Here is a 21,780-nt window from a genome sequence, read left to right on the forward strand (position 1 = left end):
GATTTGCAGCACAAGGAGGACAGAGCCACAAAAACATCAACAACAAAAAAAGAGTGACTTGCTTCCTCCTTTCTCTTCCTACCCTGTTTGTAATTCAGTTCACATGGGAAGATTAAGCTAATGAAGAAAATTGGTAATGAAACATCAAGCTTGGAATGAATAACACCAGTTATTGGTGCTACTGGTAACCATTGCTTATGGTCACATAAGGAACCAGTGACTCAGTTTCTACTTAGATGGTTATAAATATTTTTATTGATGCTATTATAATTTCTAAAATTTTGAGAACTGGTGAACCATTCAGAAAGAGTAATTCATACATTTTAAAAGGTTGTTGAAGAACACGCATACTTGTGGTTTATATCACACTTACATCTACAGTAGAACAAGGTGTGTACAAGCTAGAACAAAGGTTTGGGAGGAAGGTATCTAGACTAGCCTTCAGAAGATGTGCCAACTACCTCCACGAGCTGCAGTCCTCAATTAGGGACATTTCCATACATATTCCCCTTCTGTCTCTTACTTTCTTACTTTGCAGCTGGACTACCTGCTCCATGCCTACTCCATGATCCTACAACTACCCTCATTACGGTTCATGCTTACACAACTTTTGGCAGATTCATAGGGACTTTCCACACACCACTCTTTTTAAAGAACTTCTGACAGCACTGAACGACCATTTTCTCTTCTTATAACCATATTTTTATTTTAAAGTATTATGGAAAGTGTGAGTCTTCAAACATAGCAACTGTTTGGTGCTGCTATTCATACTGCATTTTGCTGGAACATATATAACAATAACAGTGGTATACTACTAAAAGTCAATGGGAACTACTCCTTGCAATTTAAACAACACTATGCTCCTACGAATCTAAAAGGGAAAAAGAAAGGAGGGGGGGAGCAAAGGGGGAAGCCTACTGTTACATTTTCATAACTGAAGAAAGCTCTGAGCTTTGATTTTGTTATAGAAAAACTGCCAATTTGAGTATAGTCTTAAAGAACAGAGTATTTCCTAAAAAAAAAAAAAAAAAAAAAGCTTTATCTCCTAGGATGAACAACAGAGACCAAAATCATTTCATAAGTATCCATATCCATCCATGTCTTTGAAGGTCTTAGGTACGGCGGGAAAAGTAAGAACCCCAGAAAGCGAACTGAGGCAGGATACACCTGTGGGTGCACCCCCTCTCCGCTGCCCTTGCTCAGCACTCCCCTCCCCAGGTGCTGGGATGCGCGGAGCACCGGAGATCATCCCTCCGTGCCCGACCCGCTGGAGGCAGGCAGGCAGCGGGCCCCCGGCGGGGGCCGTGCCCGGGCCAGCGGTGCGGCCGCGGTCGGCGGGGTGGCCGTCGGTGCCGCGGCATCGGTCTCTTTTCCCCGTCCGTCGGAGGAGCAGCTGCGCGCTCCTCGCTCCCCTGACACTTGCCGTGCCCACAGCCGGCAGCCCCGGGGAGCGGAGCGAAGGCGGACACGCTCACACCACGGCGAAGCGTCTCACACACTGTTACCCTCCGACACAAAAAACACGCGTTCAGCGCTGCCGACAAGCCGCAGCGCCCGGCGGCCCCGGCCGGCACCGGGGCTCCCGCGGCGCCGGGCGAGCCGCGCTCCGCCGCCCCTTCCCCTCCCACGCCGGGGCTCCCGCGGCCTCGCCCCTCCCTCCCGCCGCCAGCCCCGCGCCGCTGCGCGCCCGCGCAACCCCCGGCGCTCAGCGGGGGCTCAGCCGGCGCCTCCCGCCCGGCCCCACGTGTCCGGCACCCCCCGGCTGCGGGGGCGGCGGCCGCGGCCCCGCCGCCCGGGCACGGCTCGGCTCGGCTCGGCTCAGCTCGGCCCGGCCCGGCCCGGCGCGCACTTACTCCGCGGGGCCTCCGGGGCGGCGGCGCGGGCCCGGCGGCTCCCCAGGAGCGGCGCCCGGCGGTAAGTTTCGAGGAGCGCGGAGCCGCGCTTGGCGGGGAGGGGTTTCGAGGAGGCGGCGGCGAGAAAACTTCCCTGGAGCGGCTCGACCGCCTCCTCCGCCTCCTCCCGCTGCCGCCGCCGCCGCCTCGCCCGGCGGCAGCACCGCGCCTGCCCGGCCGCGCCGCCCGCTGCCGCCGCTCTCGGCCCGCCGTCACACACGAGAGCGCCGCTGGCTGCCCCCCATTCCCGCCCCACCAACACACGCTTTTAAAATTATTATTTTTCTTCTTTTTTTTTTTTTTTTTTCTTTTTTTCTTTTTTTTTTTTATTTCTAAGAATTAAGATGTTATTAGCGAGGGAAGGATGGGCCCTGAGGAATGCCGGCTTCCTGCAGCGCTGCCGGGAGGTAAGGGACGGCTGCCGGTTACACACCCCGAGCCCAGCTGGCAGCTCCGTCGCTGTCTTGTCAGCGCCGGGCCCGCAGGGTGGGCAGTCGGAAAGGTACCGGCAGCATCCCCCGGCCCCAGGGGCTTGTCTGACACCGCTCCTCACCATTGTGGGTAAAGCCATCGCTTGAAGGCACAGAATGAGTCAAGGCGTCAAGGTCTGCATGGGAATGCTGCGCTGGGAGAAGCTGTGCTAGGCATGCGGCACCTGACCCTACGGACTTCGGATCATCCCTAAAATCCGAGCTTGTACGCATCCACCCCTCCTCATTAGCCATGAAGAGAGAAAGCACGGGTCAGATTCCATATGTCTTATGCTTCAGTTATAAAGTTACTGCAGAACAGTGGTAGAACATCCTCTTCACTTCCTCATCACAGAGGCATGAACTTAGACCCTGCATAAGGTGTATAGCATGGGCATCCTAGTATAACACAGATGAAAGCCCTGTGCAGTCTGGCAACCTGGTCCAGACACTGAAGCAAGCAGAGCAGCTGGGGTTTTTTTACCTATAGTTGTAAATATGAACACTGCAGTCCAGGCCTTCTCCTCCTCCCTCTCTTCTGCCTTTAACCAGAAAGGGGAAAAAAAAAGTTGGCATTGCTTCAAGTTCTTCCATTCCACTTCTTTGTGTTGAGTACATACTCTTCCACTATTTTCTTTTCCCAGCTTTCTTGGTGTGCTTTTATGCCAGTTTCAGAAAGTAAAAAACGTATCTCTACCTTTAAAGAAAGTGAAATTATGTCCCCACAAGCATTTTTGTAGCTATACTAGTAATGCCATTTAAATCACTAGAATATCTAATGTTTGTCCTGAAGGATGCAAATCACATCCATTTTAACTTTTTAACAATTTTAAGGGTTTTTTCCTCCACATGTTTCTTTTCCAGTCCTGTAAATTAAAGGGTGAGAGCTAATTAAAAAGTCACACATGTGGCCATATACAAAATACTCACAGAGATGGAGTCCACACTCTTCTGAAGTTAAATGAATCCATTAGGCTGTATTTTGACTTGACAAATATGAGATGTTTATATCTTTTTTTTTTTAATTTTCATTGTACCTGTATTACTTGAACATTGTATTTCTTGTTCAATATAATTTTAAAGCACAAAACCGAGTTTAATTCCCACTAAATCCAGTAGCCAAAACGCACCTTGACCCACAACAATGGGATAATGGACTTTTACACTGCAGGAAAGATTAAATTGCTGTAGCATACCTGAGGTGAGAATGTGATCTATAGGCTGTAAAAATTTTGGTTCACAGATCATGAGAAAGACTCAAGAAAGGTAAAGTCACAGATCCACTTACTCTCTTGCAGTGGAACATGTAATGGAGAAGAGCACATATGATTCTATAAAAATCTCTATTAAAAAATTCTATTAAAATATTTAAGAAGGTCTCTGCCAGAGCACATTTAATTCCACAGAGGTGCTCCTAGTTTTTTGTTGGATACCTCAGAATAAAATGCCAGTGTCCATTGCAGCATGAGCAGAATTGTTGCACAGGCATGTGAGAATGCTGGCAATACAGCTCCAAGGAGGACCATGCTAGTCCTCAACTTGCTTATAAAAGTGTGGACCTCCTTTCTACGGGAAGCCCTAGACATTGTGGTGGTAAGTGGTGTGGACTGTCTTGGATTTGGCTTAGCAGTATTTCTGTTAGCTTTCCTTTTGTGCAGGGTTTTGAACTCTTAATGTTGTGGGAAGAATCAAGTGAAGCCTATATAATAGTTAGGCACTAAGTAAAAAATCAGCATAATTACCCTTCACAATAGGAAATTGGTAAGCATGGTTTATAAATCAAAATGTTTACAATAGCAGTGAGATTGCCATCCTGCTTCCTAGAGTCCAGTCTAATGAGTTGTCAAGCATCTGCTGTTGCTACTGGATTAAAAACCAGTTGTGAAAACTCCCTCCCACCCCAAGAGCTGTCAGGTCACCTGCTGCCATTTATCCCCTTATCTGCAATAGAAACCTCTGAAATGTTAAGTGGTTTATTCGACCTATAATGTCAGCTAAAACTGGTGTGGGTCTTCCTTATGTAGCTAATGAATTTCAGTAGGAATAGTAAGAAAGCATATTAGGTCTGACAACTCATAGCCCTGAAATTTGAAAGACCGGTGCCTTTGAGAACTGACAGTAATGCCAAGGTAAACAGTTTCTTTTCTGTTAGTCTTTCACTCCTCAAAACAAGCACCTTTCCAAATCTGAGAGCTTCTGGCAGGTATGATGAATGGCAAATCCTAATGAATCCCATGGTTTGGCCAGAAGTGTTAGGACTTAGCACTCTGTACAAATTCTCATCTGAAACAGGAGTATCAGGAGCCAATTTCTTGAACATAATTTATTCCAGACACTAGCTGGAATAAACAGCATTCTGTAACCTCCTCAGATACTTTGCCAGTAGGGAGCTGTCTTTACACTTCTTTCAACTAAGCAAGGGATCCAAACACAAAATTCATCATGCAAGAATACAGTGTGGTTTAAGAGAATGGAGGATTCGAGTTCATTTCCAGGGACTTTTTTTGTGTCCTATCTGTATGACATTTTCTTTCTGAATCAGGTCTACTGTTGTTTGCTGCTACCTTGCCCTGATGAGTTAAAAAAACCCCAGCACTCGGGTTTAACTTTCTAGAAGCATCTCAAGCTTACATTCAGTTTCTACAATATGTTTCACTTAAGTTTCATATTAGAAAGGAAGTATAAAATGGGACTTCCTTAATTGGTAAATGTTCTTTTGTCTGTCTCAAAGTCTTTTCAGACATTGATTCCTTCAGTCACCGATGGGTGTTTTGTTACAAACAAAAGAACTGCCATAAGTATAAACCTGACTTATCCATGCAAAGAAGGATACAGAAAACTCAGCTTTTCAGTTCCAGGGTCAGATGCTGTCCTTAGCTACATGTAGATGTAATTAAAAGCAAGATTTTTATTACTACGAAAAAAGACAATATTCAAATGATGCATAATGGCTTCTAATAGAACCTGGAAACATTTCTAAGACAGATGCTATTGGAATCCAGTACAAACTGGCACCCATAATGCCGTGCTGGTGAGCCACATGTGACAACAGATCACCTACTCCTTTAAAAGGTCCCACGAGAAGACAAATAACAAATAGTCCATTCAAATGTTAATCTGTCTCATCCTCTAACTCTTTATTATACTTTATTTAAACTCCTCAAAAGAAACCATTTTCATATGTGATGCTTATTTTTCAATACCTCCAATCTTTGTTATCTTCCATGTGATTGGATGATTTAAATATCATTTAAAATATTTTTCCCTCTGCTATGCTGCTCATCCCCCACCCCACCCCCCCAATAATACATTATTTTGTCGCTATCTTTTTGATAGGTGGTTTTCTAGAATTAATGAAGATGGAGGTAGGTGGGAAAAGCAGCCGTTTAGCATTGTGTGGAGGAGCAGATAAGATCGTCTTCCAGTTTCATAATCTGCTAATTGTGTCGCTGCAGATAGAAACTTCCCACGTCTCCAGGTCAGTGGGAGAAGTCCCTCTGACTTCCAATGACTTTTGAGCACTGGTTTTTTTCAGTATCTGAAAATTAATCTCGGATGCTAAGGTCTAACAGTGTAGACACGTTTTAGTGAAACTACCCACCGAACTATTTATCAATACATGAATTTACAGAATTTTACTCCATTAAATAACTGGCTAAAACCAGATTATAGAGTAAATTTTCAATGAAATCCTGTATTTTAAACTGTCTGGTAATTTTAAGTATGCCTTAGCTCATTAAGATCTTAAAACTGAATACTCCATGTGCAGTGAAAGAACACCCTTAACCTTGCTCTCTCCACAACTCCAGATGAGGTTTTTCAGCAGTAAGGCCTGAAATCAGAAGCCTGTGTACCTGACATAGGTACTAACGGGAGGCTGAACTATTCAGAGTGACAAGCCACTTGTTTAATGTCGTATTCTGCCAACATGGACTTGTGCATTATTTAACATAAGACCGTTCGTAAAAGTAGTTAAGTGCAGTCACTACTGCAAATTTTGAAGTGCAGTTTATCAGGTACAGAAATTTAATCAATGGAGTCTTGGGAAACTGTTATGTATTTCACATTCTTTGTTTTTCTTTAGAACGTTATGACTCGATTTAACTCCCAGCAGTCCAAGAGGCTGGTCTATGTAATTTAATCTTTTTTGCTGACAATGTTAAGTCTCGTTTATCTGTCATTACCTGTGTCCTCACTAGGTTCAATAAAGAAAATTTCTTAGTGTATTTGAGGAAAATAGTGTTTGTAACAGGTTCAGATGTCTTTGAAGAAAACATTAACTATTTATATAAGGCAAATATTTATTGTAATGATGACAAAATTTTAAAAATTGTATTCTTTTAATGAGTAAAATTATATGAAGGCATTGCAACGCATTTCTGACAGGTTAATAGGAAAAAGTATCATCCTTAGATATCTGGGGAGAAATGTTTGAATTTAAGATTACCATCTCCGAGTTTGCTCAAGTCCCTTCTGATCCCAGGAAATACTGGGAAATAATTTAAATTCTCTAGAAAGAGAATTTTTTGGTTAAAAAATTTAACGAAACGGGGAATTTTAAGTAAATAGTTTCTCACGATGAAATTCGACAGTGCAAACGTGCTAGGAACAAACCAGGGAGCAGGGGGAAGTGGTGCCTCCCGGGCGCAGCTGCCCCAGCCGAGCTGCGCTCGCCGCCCGCCCCGCTCCGCCTCCAGGGCCCAGGGAAGCGCGGAGCCGGGCAGGGGATGCTGAGCCCAGTGTTTTGAACACTCCCCTCCCTGGCTGTTTGGTGGGACTTTCCAGGCTTGAGGTCTCACGAGGGACGTGGAGCCCTTGAATGATTCTCCGAAGGACATGGCAGGAACCCACCCGGCGGGTCTGCCACCTCGGTCCCCCGCAGAGAGGTTTGGGGGAAGCCGGATGGTGGGCCGGGACTAGGGTGCAACCATGCGTGAAATCATCCCCTTCCACCCACCATGGACCGACCCCTGTTTCGCTGAGGTGACCTCCTGTGGCACCCAAGGGATGCTCCTCCAACTCTGTTCGGTCACTCCAGTGCTTTCTTACGGCCAAAAGAGGAAACTAGGAGATCATATGGGGGAGAAAAAACCGCAAAACCTATTCGGCTGAAGTCTGGGTCACTGCCCCCGCTTAATAACGTTCTAAACGGGAGCAGAGAATGTCCCGCTGATCCCTTTGGCTGTTCGCAGCGCTTGAGCGCAGCCATTGCCAATAGTCGCGTAAGGACTTTGAAGTTATGGATATTGTCTTCGCAGGCATTAGTCAGTGCTTTAATCGGTCTCGTTCTGGCTCGGTCGCTGAAAGATGTAAGCAAGCCAAAACTTCAACGCTCTTATGGGGCATCTAAAACGTTAGGTCCCTCCTCCGAGGGGGACTTCGGTGTGCGACCAAGCGCGGAGACGAATGAGTGCATATGTTCAAAATTACATTTTCGACAGAAATTCAGATCTACTGTGTCGTGTTTAAATGCGAAGTGGGAGAGAAGGGGGAACGGGGGTGGGGGGACTCAGTGTGCAGGAAACATCACTGGGAAACCTGGAATGTAACAGGCAGGATCAAAAGTTAATGGCCTATTTGATGTGAAAAGTGAGCTGGGGATGCCGGAGAGCGGGAGCGAAAAGAACCGGCCAGACACACGCAGGGCGTCCGCGCAGCCGGGCCCCCCTACCCCACGCAAATAGCTAAGCCAAAAATACAGCGCAGCTAGGAGCGCTTCTCCGTCGGGTTAGCCTTTAATCCGGTGAGTTTAACCTCCCGAGTGGGGCGGTGGGGTGGCTGAGTCGGCCCTGGCTCCGCGGGAGATGCACCTCGCGGAGAGCCGCGCCTGGCATCGGCTGCTCCCGCAAACCCGCGTACAACCTCTCCGCCGCCTGCCGCGCAAAGCCTGGGCAGCCCATGAGAGCTCCCACCTCTCTCTGCCCGCAGCATCGGGGTGACGCCGTGGGTCCCCGGGGAGCTGCATGTGGGGCGCTGCGCGGGAGGGCGCGGTGAGGGAAGGAGGGTGCGGGCGGCGCGGAACGCCCCGAGGCGCGCAAGAGCTGCCGCTGTGACCCCGCTCGCAGACCCTCAGTGCTCGCACTGCCGCTCCTGGTGCTGGGCCAAGCGCAGGCTTCTATCTGCGCCTGGCACAGACGGACAGGGAAAAGTTCAGGAGAGGATGCGCTGCTATGGATTGGCAGGCCACGGTCGAAGCTCGCCAAAACGACAGACCACCCTGCCACACAGCATCGAGCCATCTCGTTGTTGATATAGCTAAGAAAAAAAACATTAGCCTCTAGTACCATCAGAATATTTCATCCATGCCAATTTGTTTAACAATATTTTTCTAAAAATAACTCTTTCCCTTGTATGGCTCAGTTTCTTCGGCTTTAGCATACGCTTTGAATTAAAACTGTTGACAAGATTGTAACGAAAATACTGATTGATGCAAACATGCCCTGAAACAAATCCACACCTGATTTTGGTTCTCTGACTACGCTGATTACAGCCAATCCCCGCCTGCAGCAAGCCCGACCGGGGTCTCCAGCTTCCAAAGAAACTGCTCGTCGGGACATAACGGTGACAGAAAACGAAGGCACGGGGACAATTACCGAAAAACAGGGTTTGAAGCGCTAGGGGTTCCCCAAGTTGGTTGGAAGTAATACCGAGACAAACACATGGAATGCAGTCTGTTTCTTGTTCCTTGGTCTTATCTCAACCCCCAAACACAGTCAAATGTTGAGAGAAGACTGAATTCAGACCACTGCCAACGCTAGAATAAAAAGGCTAAGAGAAGCCAAAAATGCCTGTGGTCTCCGTGAACTACATTAAATCACGGGGTGGTTATATTTAGGTGGATAATGAAGCGCGTAAAACGGTAGATAAAAATCAGTTGCTATGGACTGTCTAGGATTTCGTGTGTTTTTATTAATTTTCATAGGAGATTTTAAGATTTACATGATCTCCCCGTTTTAAACTCTGGACGGAGAGCTCTCGGCGGCGGGAAGCACCGGGGGAGGCGTTCGCAGCTCCCCGCCCGCGGCAGCCGCCCTGCTCCGCGCCTACCTGGGGCCGGCCCAGCCCTGCCCCAGCCCGGCCGCTTTGCAGGAGCGGCTTGCGCTGTGAATGGAGCCGGAGGGAGCCTGAGCTGCAGGGGGATGAGTGAGGAAAACGGGGGGATGTGATACCGGAGGGCGCGTCAGAACTTCTGCTCCGGCCCTGATGACCCAGGTGCAGATCAGCTCTGCGGGAACGCCAGGGAGGTTTGGCCTCCGACTGTTCAGGCAAGGAAGGGGGAGGATGCTGCTGCCTCCGCACAGCAGCTCCGTTCCCTGGCTGAGTAGAACAAGAACAGCTCAGGTCCCAGCTACAGAGCAACTAGCCTTGCAGCCTTCCCCTCTCCTGGCTGACCATGGCCGACACAACCTCCCCGTGCTCCCGCTTCTCTGCTCCCCTCCCTGGGGCGCCGGCACCAGAGGTAGCACCAGCGGGGGCCACTGGGGCCGGGTAAACAGGAAAGTCCTGCTGGATTCCCAGGCGATTCTCCCCGAGCCGAGGGGAGGAGCGGTCACCTTCCGCTCCCTGCTCTGCTCCCTCCTCGGCCGCTCCTCTCCCGCCCACCACTCTGTGCGGGACACGGGGGCAGCGGGAGCCGTCGCGGCCCTCCCGCACCTCCGAGGGGACAATGGGAACCCGCAGCATGCGGGAAAGCTTCCCGCTGGGATTTGTGTTCTTTCTTTTTGACAGCTACACTTTGCCGGTTAAAAAAAAAAACAAAAAAACAACCAAAAAAACAAAAACAAAACAAAACAATAACTATATTTTCAGTGAAATCAGTTTCACTGGGAATATGTGACTACAGAGTAAGGAAGGGGCTGGAACACGGGCGGGATTTGCAGAGTCACGGTCCCACAGCGGCGTTATCCTACATCATAAGCAAAACAACCACCCGCAGCCATCGCATCACGGACACCCGGCAGCATCCCCACCCTTGTCCCCACCGAGCTCCCCCTCGGCTCGGCAGCGCCGCAGGGGCCCCGACAGCCTGTGTGCACCCACGGGGCCCGGCGGGACTGCGCGGGGGGGTCCGCGGGCAGAGCAGGTGCAGCCGGCTCGCCGGCGCTGCCGTGCTATTGCGGGATTCACCGTGCGGCCGTGTCTAGTATCTTTGTCCCCCCGAGTTTTGGCTGCTGTTTGTTTGTTTTCTTTCCCTTTTTCTGGTGTAACTGATTTCCACGTAGTTGCACCTCACGTTTTGCCCCTCGCTCCGACTTAAGCTATGCGCCAGCCGGAGCCTGAGGTCCTCTGCGCTGCTTCCTGTGCACGTTCTTCTTTCCATTCATTTTTAAAGTTTTTTTCGTCTTCCCAATGGAAGTATGGACACATAGATGTGCCAGGTTATTTTCAGATGACCAATACCTAGGACTTCAAACCGGTTAGCGAAGCGGCATCACTATCTCCTTATTATCTGGGTTTGCGTCACGGCGCACGTCACCAGCTCAAATCCCGGCACTCTCCCTGCCGTACCTGCCTGACGAAACAACTGAGATGGGGGTGAAAGGCAGGCGCTTCTCCCCTCCATGCTCTCAGCAGCCGGGGACTTATCCTGACAAGGAGAGAAATGACAGTATGACTTAGATACTCACTGTTACGCCACTGGCTGGTGGTGGAGATACCTGCCAGGTTAACAAATTCAGGTTTGGATCCAAACTTGCCTTCCTAAATAACACAGCGCAAGCAGCCCAGGTGGCTCCTGGGCTGCCATGCCATTCACTTTTACTTTATACAACTGAGAGCTGTATGAATTTTAACAGCAGCCCTGGATTTTTCCGTGCTTGAGGCGCTTTCAATTGGACGCTGCTGAGTACAAACGAGGGATGGAAAAGACACTTTCTCTGCCAGGGTGTAAGAACGGTACGAGATTGTAATTTTGGGCAGTGGTAAGGTCTAAGTTCAAGGATGGGAGTTTTGCTTGCCAGGCACTTGGAAGTGTGCAAACCTGACTTTTTCCGCCCCGCCTCACTCCCTCCCCCAAATCAACAGCACCAATAAACCCCGGATGCCAATAAACGTTATTAAAAAAAAAAAAAAAGTACAGTTTAAGATCCGCCTCGAATACATAAGCACATAGAACACAGAACCATCCTTGGCTCCGAGTCCCCGCAAAACGTTTCTCTTTGTACAGGAGCGAGTAGAGACAATCGTGTCGACGGTGTGCTCGTCTGGTTCACTGCTTCACTGCTGTGGCTGACTCCCCGGGTCCCTGCTGCTGGGGTAACAAATACCCCTCTCAAAGGTGCCAAACAACACTTTTTTAATACCCCAACTATGCGGGTAATACTGTGGAGCATTGAAGTGCTGTGGGTCATCCCTAGGTTGGTATCTCTCCCTTCTGATTCTCAGGGCTCTGACACCCACGGGTGACTGGAGGGCGTGAGGATATGTGCACCCTAGGATATGGCAGCGTAGAAAATGCACTGTTTCCTGAAATAATAAACGATCAACTTGTTCAAATAATCCGGTTTTTACTGTGTTTTGTGTGTGGAGGAGTGCTTACCTCTAGTCTACTCAGGTTTCCCAGGCATGAAATGCCTGTAAACATTGCAAATCATCTAGGAGAAGGGTTGAATTCTATGCGTCTAGAAAAAGACGCGCACTGACTTTTTTAAAGGGAAAAAAATAGATTTGCAGGATACATTGTAAAGAAAAGAAAGAAAAAACAAAAAAACAAAAACAAAAACAAAAACAAAAACAAAAACAAAAAACCACCAAAAAACCTAGTGAAGGGGAAAATAAGGGAAGAGAAACCGAAATGGTACTGGAAAAACCTTGGCTCTGGTAAGCGAGGAAACACTCTGTCTTCTTCCAGCGTGACTTGATGAGACCATAAAGAGACACATATTGTGCATTTTCTCAGGTTTTCAATATCCCACACACATATAGTAATAGCAAGTTTCAACAGCTATTGCCAGGGCTCGGGTTGGTTTTCCCTCAAGTGAAGAAATGCATCTTTAAGTGGGAAATCTGCCATTGGCTAACCACAGTCAGAGACGTCTGCTGGGATAAACAGCATTGTTAATTCCTTCAAGCTCCATCTGTGGAAGTGATAAAGTGCAGCCATTATGGAAGACTGCAAAGTTAAATTAATTAGGTTCCTCCATTATGCTGCAGTCTTCTGAAGATGATTGCTATTTTCCTCTTAAATGCCATTATTCCTAGATCTATCTAGGAGCTGATGCAATTAAAGTGAACGTAATGTAAATTTAACAACACAAATGACACTTTCCTCCGCGTATGTTTGAATTGGGCACGGAGGGGCTGTATCTCAAGCTTGGACTTCCCCCGTAAACATCTGATGTAACCTTAAAAAAAAAAAAATCAAATAAGCCAGTGTGTACTTGGATACTTTTCTTCGGCGAATTCTTGGATCAATACTTTTGTTTCATGTTTTCATGTTCTCAGTAATGTTAAGGGATCCAGTTACAAACTCTTGCCAGTAAGAAAGAAAATATGCCCTGCTGTGCACCCTCCTAAACACTTCTAAGAAATAGTGTTTTCTTTTCATTTGGAATGACGATTTTGTTTGTCTGCTCTGCCCCGGCGAGCGAGACTATAGATTATTAGTAGACACATTTAATTCCGGACCATAACGCAGGCGGCTGCGCCCAGGGCCGACACACGCCCTCCCGCCGGGGCAGTGCCGGGCGGGGGCGAGGGCACCCTGGAGGGCTCCTGGGGCCGGGGCTGGAGCCCACCGCGACTGGGGCGCTGCCTCCCGCCTGCTGCCTCGGCCGGGAGTCCCGCCCCGTTGCCCTGCTGCGATTATTTTATTTTATTTTATTTTATTTTATTTTATTTTATTTTATTTTATTTTATTTTATTTTATTTTTTATTTTTTACATTTATTTCTTTAAGGAAGAAGCGTGATTTCTCTAAGCCTTTGCAGTGCTTCATGGGTCATTATGGCTTAATGCAATTAACGTAACCTTTTGTAACCCAATATCAAGTACTTCCAGGACAAATCTTTAAACAGATCACTAATCGTAAAACAAGTTATGGTGTCTGGAGTGAAAACGAAGCTATTTGCTATTCCCGCTGATACTTTCAGCTTTTCGTCCTTCCCCCTTTCTCTTCTGTCTAGCTCTCGAATCTTGGGATTATATTTTTTTTTTTTTTTGAAACGTTGCTTTTTTTTTTCTTTTTTTTTTTTTTTTTTTTTTTCCCTTTAGGTCTCTCTTTTAAGCAGCGCTGGGATTTTACGGTTTTCGTGAGGAAGGCCGTCGGGAATCCGCTGCAGGAGGAACAGACGGGCGCGCTGGGGGCAGGGAATTTGCGCACAGAGATGAGCGAGCACCCCCAGCCGGGACCGGGACCGGGACCGAGCCCGGCCGGTCCCACCGCCGCCGCTTCGAGGGCTTAGCTGGGCCGGGGCTGGGGCTGGGGCTGGGGCCACGGCGGCCTCCGGGGGCGGAGGGACATCCATCAGCAGCGGCCAATCAAGCGGAGTGCCCTCCCCGCGGGCTAATTGCTTTTGCTTTTCTTTCAATTAGGGCCGGCGCTTCCCGGCGCGCTGCCCTCAGCCGGGGCTGGGCCGGGGAGCCCTGCGCTGAGGGAGGGAGGGAGGGAGGGCGGCAGAGGAGCCGTAACACGTGTCGCTGCATTCACAGACACACATATTCCCCCCGCCAGCCCTTGTAAAGCTTTCTGCAGCACGCACAAGCGGAACAGGTTTGGCTGTGAAGTTTATGTTTGATTTAACGGCGAGAGGCGCTTCCTGGCCTGCTCTTTCCTTCCCGCCGTGCCGTTTGGGAGTAAATTCCGGCAGGATATTTAAATTTGGTTCAAGTGTAACACGGATCATTTATAGGTGGTTCAAGGTAGAGCCACCACTTTACCTTAGATTTAGGCTAATTGTTGCACGTCTATGAATATATTTCTCTCTGTGACTGTTAAGTAGATCATGTCCATGTGAGCAACACCAACAGAGGCCCGGTTCAGTTATGTGGCACCCACCACAAAAAACAGAACAAAAAAAAACCCCTGGGAGTAAATTATACCAGAATTCTGGTTCAGGGGAATAACACCCCAATACTCAGAATATTAGATTCTGTTTGGATAGATTATTTAATCTACCACCCACCATCTCTGTACTTAAATTTTCCCAGTCATGTGTGCAAAATTGGTCTTGTCCTGATTTCATTTTTACATCCAAGTTTTTGTTTGTATTCCTTGTTACCCCCGAGGAAAGAGAATTGCTCTAATAATGCAGGAAAATATTTTGTACTCTCACAGTGTACTTCTGCATTCTGCTACATTTTATGAAGAACTCTCAATAATGTGTCATCTTTTACTGTTTTGCATTGGAATTTAGCGTGTCAGAAACAGGAATTAGGTCTACATATTAATCATAACAATGTATTTTGCAAAAAGGATGTAATAAAGATAATAGTTGAAAGGTCCTGGTTGTAAGTTTCAGAGAAAAAAAATCACTTTAGCTTATCTGTCTTTGGAGAGACTGACAGGTTTTCAAAGAAATCTTGCAGAATGCACAATGCATTCACCTTGTCTAGTTTAATAGAGGCAGAAAATGATTAGAGTGTGTTTTAATACTTGCTGTACATGTGATGTAGGAAGCCAAGCCTCAGAACAGTTTAAATGTTGATATACCCAGCTTGAAAAAGCTTGTCAAATAAATCAAACCGTTCTGGGGGCAAACCCATGTTGTTTTTAAACTACAGAGTGGGGCAGTGGGCGTGGTTACTCCCATGGTTGAATGTTGAATGTATAGATTTAAAATACATTTCGCCACACTGTGTTTCAGAGGATTGTTTTGGCCTCGTATTCCAATACCATGAGCCAAAACTCTGGTCAATGTTTTGACAACAGAGCCAGGAAAAACAAAAAAGGCTTACCCTCTGAAAAAGAAATGAAGATGTAGTGAAGGAAAACAGTAGTCTCTCTGCCACTGCCTTACTCAATCCATATGTGGACTTAAACACAGGAAATACCCACCATTCACCGCAATCAAGCCAGGGGCTTGTGCATCAGAAAGTGCCTTGTGGAACTAATTGTAGTTTATTAAGATTGTCATTGACATAGAAAAGCGTTTTGAAATTTGAAGTCAGAACATTTAAAGAATACAGAAAAAAAGATAATCTGCTGCATGAGTGTTAATTTTTAAAGAAATGTATTTACTACAATGCTGCAATCTTACAATGTGCATTTATTATAGATTTTTACATAAATTAATTAACATTTTGTGATGTTTGTGATATTAAACTCTTTATGCTTACTCTTAATCCACAGTTCTTCTGGTGCAGGGTATGTTCCAGGATAATTTCAGAGCGGAACAAAATCTAAACTTCACCAATTTAAATGGATAATAAAGAAAAAGCATGGTACCTTTCATATAGGCAAAGTTTACACAGAAAACAAATAATAGTTTCTAGATTGTTTTTTGTAATTTTACAAACTTATATGGAAACTTGTCCTTGCCAACAAGTATTTGGCAAAGTGTTTATTTTGAGACTTTTGTGCCAGATATATTTCCTTGTGAGGTTTTGGTGATGCTTTTCCTGACCGCATATTTTTTTATTATTATTATTTTGCTGTACCGTTGCATTTAGATTTTTAGCATGGTGAGTCACTATTAGACTTGACAAAACAGTGCTGTGATTGCCAGCAATTAAATTCAACCTCTGGGTAATTTTCATTGAATTTATGTTCCTGTGAACACCTGTGATCTTTGCCTGATGATTTTGCATCCTAGTGCTTTACCTCGAATCAGGAGACTGTTTGTGCTTCCAATGGTGCAGGCTTTTTCATAAACTGCTGTACTGTGGGTCAAGTCACTTGGCCTTCCAGATAGACTGGGAAGTGTTTGAGGGTGCAATGTGTTTTCCACAGTTTTCGATCCATTTGAAATTCAATTCTCCACACCAGGCACACAGTAACTGTGGCAGGACTAGGGAAAGGCAATTTCAGTGCTTCAAATGGTGTCTCTGCCTTAAATAATTTTGGTCTAGTTGCTTGTCTCTGATCCTTCTTTTTTTGTTCATCCAGATTTCATTAAAAATTTCTATTCAAAATCTCCTATCTTTTAAAGAATTTCAAGAGCAAATCTGTCCACAGAGAGCAAGAGTTGCAGTTGTCATTTCCACACATTGAAATACAACTGAATGAGATTTGGAATACAGGTAGCTGTAGCTCCCAAAGCTGCACAGTCAAGCCTTACTTTTCCCTGAAGTGATTTTAACCCGCTATGTAAAATGTTATGTCAGTGGATACTTGATCTCTTTTGCCATTTCTTAAAAGCCCATTTTATCTTGGCTGATTCACAATCTGGACTGAGATGTGGGATGCTTGAGGGTCACCATTCAAATTTCTTTCTGTTTCTAGTGCTCAAATACATTGAGAGTACCCCAGATTTTCCTCCAGAGTTGTTCCACAGGTGACCACCTCCTAATCCCAGTTATTTTTCTACCTTAAGCAGCAGTCTTATCCTGATATTTTGCAACTTTTGCAGATTTGAGTTTAGATTTTATGAACCATTCCTTGCATTTTATGTGGTCTGTTGGGGGTAAAAGTGGGGAGAAAATCTGTGTGTAAATACAAAAACAAGGGATGAATTTGCAGGCATGAGTCAAGTCTGATTGTAATGTAAACACTGCTGATTATTGTGTTGGTAGATGTCTGCACCAAAGTGCATTTGGAGTACAATAATCCATATGATATATTCAGAAAGTAACCATATATGTAAGAAATCAAGAACAGACAAAACCATTATTTCCCTATAAAGTTGTTAATTCTCCATACATATGTTTCTTAACTTTTTTCAGTGTGAAACAGTGCATACACAAAAAGCTGATCTGAAGAAAACTCTTAGCTCCATCTGTGCATCCAACAACATTCCTGTGGGAACAAAAAAGAGAATAAAAGTTTGGCATCTTGAGACCTGGACTATGGACAGATACACTGTCATTAATTTTTAGAAGTGAGAGCAAGGGACTATGGGCACTAAGATCATATTCTGAGAGTTTGTATTATTGACTTTGGAGTGACAGCAAGTAAAAAACACCCCTGAAGGTCAATGTAATTAGATTTCTAAGTCATCCATATTTTTCCTGATGAATTGAACTTTAGACTGATGTGTACTGAAGGCAGTGAAATTTAAATGTTTTGGCTTCTTCACTTTCTTTGCAGCAGAGTTTCCTTGGCCATTTGCCCATTACAGGTCTCTGCAAAGCCAATGTTTATACTAATCCATTTTCTTTTGCATTTTTTTCACCATAGACATCTAAATATATAAAATTCTGTAAGGACACAAGGACAGCAAAACAATAGAGAGATACTAAATCAGAAGAAGAAAGTAAAGAAATACAGGAGGTGGTGTGGTAAGAGGAAAGGCAGAAATAAATGTGTATGGGGGTAAATCTCTTCCTTTAAAATGACACTTGTGAAAACTGTAAATTACAACATGCAGAATATCAAAACCTAGAGTATGAATTAGACAAGACTGCTGAAGACAGCAGGCTTTTTCTTATGGGCCATTGCAGAGTTATTAAAATAACCATGTAATCAAGTATTAAATCTAAATAATTTAGGCAGTCTTGGGAAACATACGGTTTCAGATAAATTACAGATCCTCAGCTGATGTAAACAGATGTGGTTCTATTAATGTGCTCCTCACACAGCTATGGGCTTATATCCATAATAATCCACACACTGGAGAGTGGTCTTCCCCCACTGTCCAAATGGCTTCCTAGAGTGTTTTCCATCATTTCAGAAGTTGAAAAATACAGACCTCAAAGTGTATGTACTCTGAATTGAAGAAAATGCAGATGTAATTTTATATGAAAATGTATTCCTAGATCAAAACAAAAAGAATCCATTTGTATCTGTTACTCTGTGTTTTTAGTGGGGGAAAAAAAGGTCTTGCTTGACATATTTCATTTTCTAATATTTCAGAATAAATGATCTGGAAAAATCCAAACATTGTTATTTTTAGCCCAGTTTTCTCTCACTCTCTCCCTCCTACCACCCCTTCATCTCCTCAGAAAAATTCAGGCCAATTTCAACCACATTTGAAAAAGGAGGAGAAATCCCAAACATCATTAAGTTCCAATAACTGCCATGAACATTTGTGGTTGGATAGCAGAGAAGAAGGATATTTGTTCTTCCAGGTAACTTGGCCGCTGTTTGGCAAAGTCAGCTTTGCTTCTGCCTGGCAGTGCCTGGGTGCACGCAAATGCTCATGGCCGCTCATCAGCCAGCTCACCCAGGGCTCTGGGACAGCTTCAGGCTGTTCTCTCTCTTGCCAAAAGGGATTGTCAGGTGGGGATGTGAGAGATCAGTAGGGTTAATACAGTAGGAACGTGCAGAGGATATAAGAAACAAACATACAGGGGCTCAGGCTCTGTTAACTACTCACAGAACAGCTTGTTTCTTAAATATACTTAAAGTAGTTATTACATTCTTTCCTAGACATTGAGTCTCATGTTTATAAAGTATAATCCTTGGACAATTTATCACTTTCAATAAATACTAGCATTCAATCTTCATGCTATGGTTTTTTCAATGAAGTAATTTAATTGAAACAAGATCTATGATATTTTTATACCAATGTGTACAATGTTAGGTTTTTTTAAAGGACAACATGCTAAACTTTACACCACAAAATACTTATGTTAGCTTTACTTAAGTGACTAAAGTTAGCTTCCTATTATTTTGTATATTTATTTTAAGTATTTTCAAATATAGAAGCAATTGATGTATCACCATTTTTAATCCAATGAAGAGTGTTTAAGAAATGACACGCTCAAAAAAAGTAAAAAGAAGAGTCATGGTAGACATACAAGTTTAACCTTTTAACTACTTTTTGCCTATCACTTTTGATTTCAGTATAAGAAATCTGGAGCTGGCTTGGGAGAGTTGGTGGTAGATCTGTTCCACGCTTAATCACCCTGATCAGGTTCCTCACTTGATCACTCAGAGGAGGGATCCCTCTGGGAGCTGTCTTCCTCAGGTCCTCTATACAGGCTAGAGGGAAATCAAGAGAATTTTGTGCTGGGAGTCCTGACTTGCAGTCTGAAGCAATTTCTCTTGTTCTGCTGGCTGTGTGGGAGTTGGAGTGACCTGACCCCCAGCTTAGACACTACCCTTAAATGCTTTCAGGTGAATGGTGTAGAGAGCCTAAGTGGAAAAGGAGCTCATTCTGACCCTGCTCTCAGCATGAAATAAACAGCCACAACAATATAAGAAAAGGTTTTGTTCCCCCCTCAAGATGTACCTAAAGCAACAAAATTTCTCTGTGAGAGAAGGAAATTAAGATCCTCAGCTACCTTAACAGCCATACAACTTGCCATCACATCTCTTCCCAGACCAGGCCAGAGGGGCAGAGTTGGCATGGCCACATGCAGAGAGGACTGAGAGGTTCCCTCATGGGTTCTGTCATTTTCTATCTCCTCTTCATTCCCTGTCTCAGGGGCTGCCCTTTCATATGCCTTTTTCCACACCAGCTTTCCTGGAGTGTTTTCACGTTCCTCAAGGAGCTTTCTCTTGCTGCTTCTCTTTCCCTGATCTGTGGTCACTCACTCCTTTGGTCAACTGAGTTGCTCCCAGCTCTGATTTCCTAATGCTTCTGGAGCCACTCTACTTCTTCCTTCCTCTGCTCATTTCACTTACTGCCTCTCCTCTTCCTCTCATGGTGTCTCAAGGCTTTCTTCTTTCATTGCTTCCTTTCTCCTTTTCTAGCTCACTCCTTGGAAACTTAATTCATTTTCATGACTTTTTTTTTACCATCTCCAGGAGGGTGGCTACCAAGTCTAAATTTCTGTTCTTGACAACATCCTTCATTTTTGTCTCTGTAATTCTCATATTTCACCCCTCAAGTCTATCCAACATGCAATTGCCAATATTTTCTGGCTAGCTTACACTGAAATTTTCTCACTATTTAAGTGAAAGAAAAAATAGGCAAACTTTGGATCTTGTATGACAAGAACACAAAAGGGATACTTCTATTCTTGGTGGTGTACCAGGTAATAAAGATAAAGCTTACTTTATTCTGAAGTCAGACTAGACTGTATATATTTATGTGTAGCTGCTATGGTGACACAACAAATCATTATCATTCACGTGGAATGCAGGGATTTAAATAATTTACCACTAAAATTTGACTGTGCTTTTCTTAGTTGAATGTTGAAAATTCTGTGTAGTTCTTAAAACAACACTTTCCCCTCCAATATACATTTTCCAAAGCTGTATTATTGTAAATTACTCTAAATGATCATCCTTTGTGTGGTAGAAAAGCTTGGCAATGGCAATGCTCATTCCTCCTGACCAGCCTTTGTTTGAACTGGCAGAGGATAACCGAGATCCTTCTGCCATGTGTGTTGTGCAGGAAGATAGAGAAGAGATGGAGGGGTCTCTCTCCAGTGGTGGTTTGGATTTAAGTGAAGAGCCTTGCAAGGCTGACACTAGGAAGGTGACTCCTCTCCAGAGGAGAGAACTGAGCACATTTCCATCAAGTTTTGCAGGCTGTGATGAGCCATGGGCAGGGTGCAGAGGCCAGGAATAGGAAAGTAAACACATGGAGGGGACAAGCAGATAGCATGAGTCTAACAGTTGTCATTTTGCTGCTGCTCGTGGGAACCGTCTACTGGCTCCAAAATTAAACAGCTGCATTTACTTCTGTGATATGCTAGACACCAAACAGCATAATAGAAGCTGTCCCTTTAACATGAAAGAGTGTGAGTTTCTGTGTGAAGACCATACTAATTTTATAGCTCTGATGACCTTTAGCTACAGTGTCAATTCCTGGATGTGTGCAGCCAAATGACGGAGTGAAGAGATGTCATACATCACGTGTTCTTGTGATGCAGGGAAGATGAGCAAAGCAAAAGAAGACAAACCTATCCATGAATAAAGATGAGTAGAAAACTAGAGCACACACTTCATCGGTATTAAGGTACAGACAGAAATATTTTGTGTTTAATTTTTTGGATGAGCATCAGAAACAATAATTCTTTTGTCTGAATTGAAAGCTCTTATTTTCAGCTGCCAAAAGTCCAAGATTGTTTTTTTTTTTAAGATCTCAGAGACCTGGAAACAATAAATGTTTTGTTTCCTCAGATCCAGCGATGGAGAGCTGACATGCCAAAATCATTATTCTGTTTAGTAAAGATTTCTGCAACATTTGTCTTTCCATTAGGGATGTCAGTAGAACTAAATTACTATTATACTATATACTTCACCCACTTGTTTCAAAGATGAATTTAAGCCATATTTAATATCCTCTAGAAAACTTTGAAAATATGATGGCCTAAATTCTGGCTGTGTATATAATGTTTGTACCTAATCTAACATTGTGGAAATAAGTTTTGTAGCTGCTTCATACAGCCAAGAGGCTACGTTTCCTGCATAGCCTCCATCATGCAGGA

At 44.8% G+C, this 21,780-nt stretch overlaps 1 protein-coding gene across 1 annotated transcript in view; it reads right to left on the minus strand.

Moving 5' to 3' along the window:
- EYA1 (EYA transcriptional coactivator and phosphatase 1) overlaps nucleotides 1-1,921 on the minus strand; it is a 158,015-nt gene extending 156,094 nt beyond the window's left edge. Inside the window, exon 1 of the mRNA XM_053990742.1 lies at nucleotides 1,854-1,921. The gene's annotated coding sequence lies outside the window, so the exon portion shown is untranslated. The remainder of the gene's footprint in view (nucleotides 1-1,853) is intronic.
- Between the last annotated feature and the right edge of the window lie 19,859 nt (nucleotides 1,922-21,780).

This window comes from Vidua macroura, chromosome 1 (assembly GCF_024509145.1).
Source record: "Vidua macroura isolate BioBank_ID:100142 chromosome 1, ASM2450914v1, whole genome shotgun sequence".
NCBI classification, from domain to species: domain Eukaryota; kingdom Metazoa; phylum Chordata; class Aves; order Passeriformes; family Viduidae; genus Vidua; species Vidua macroura.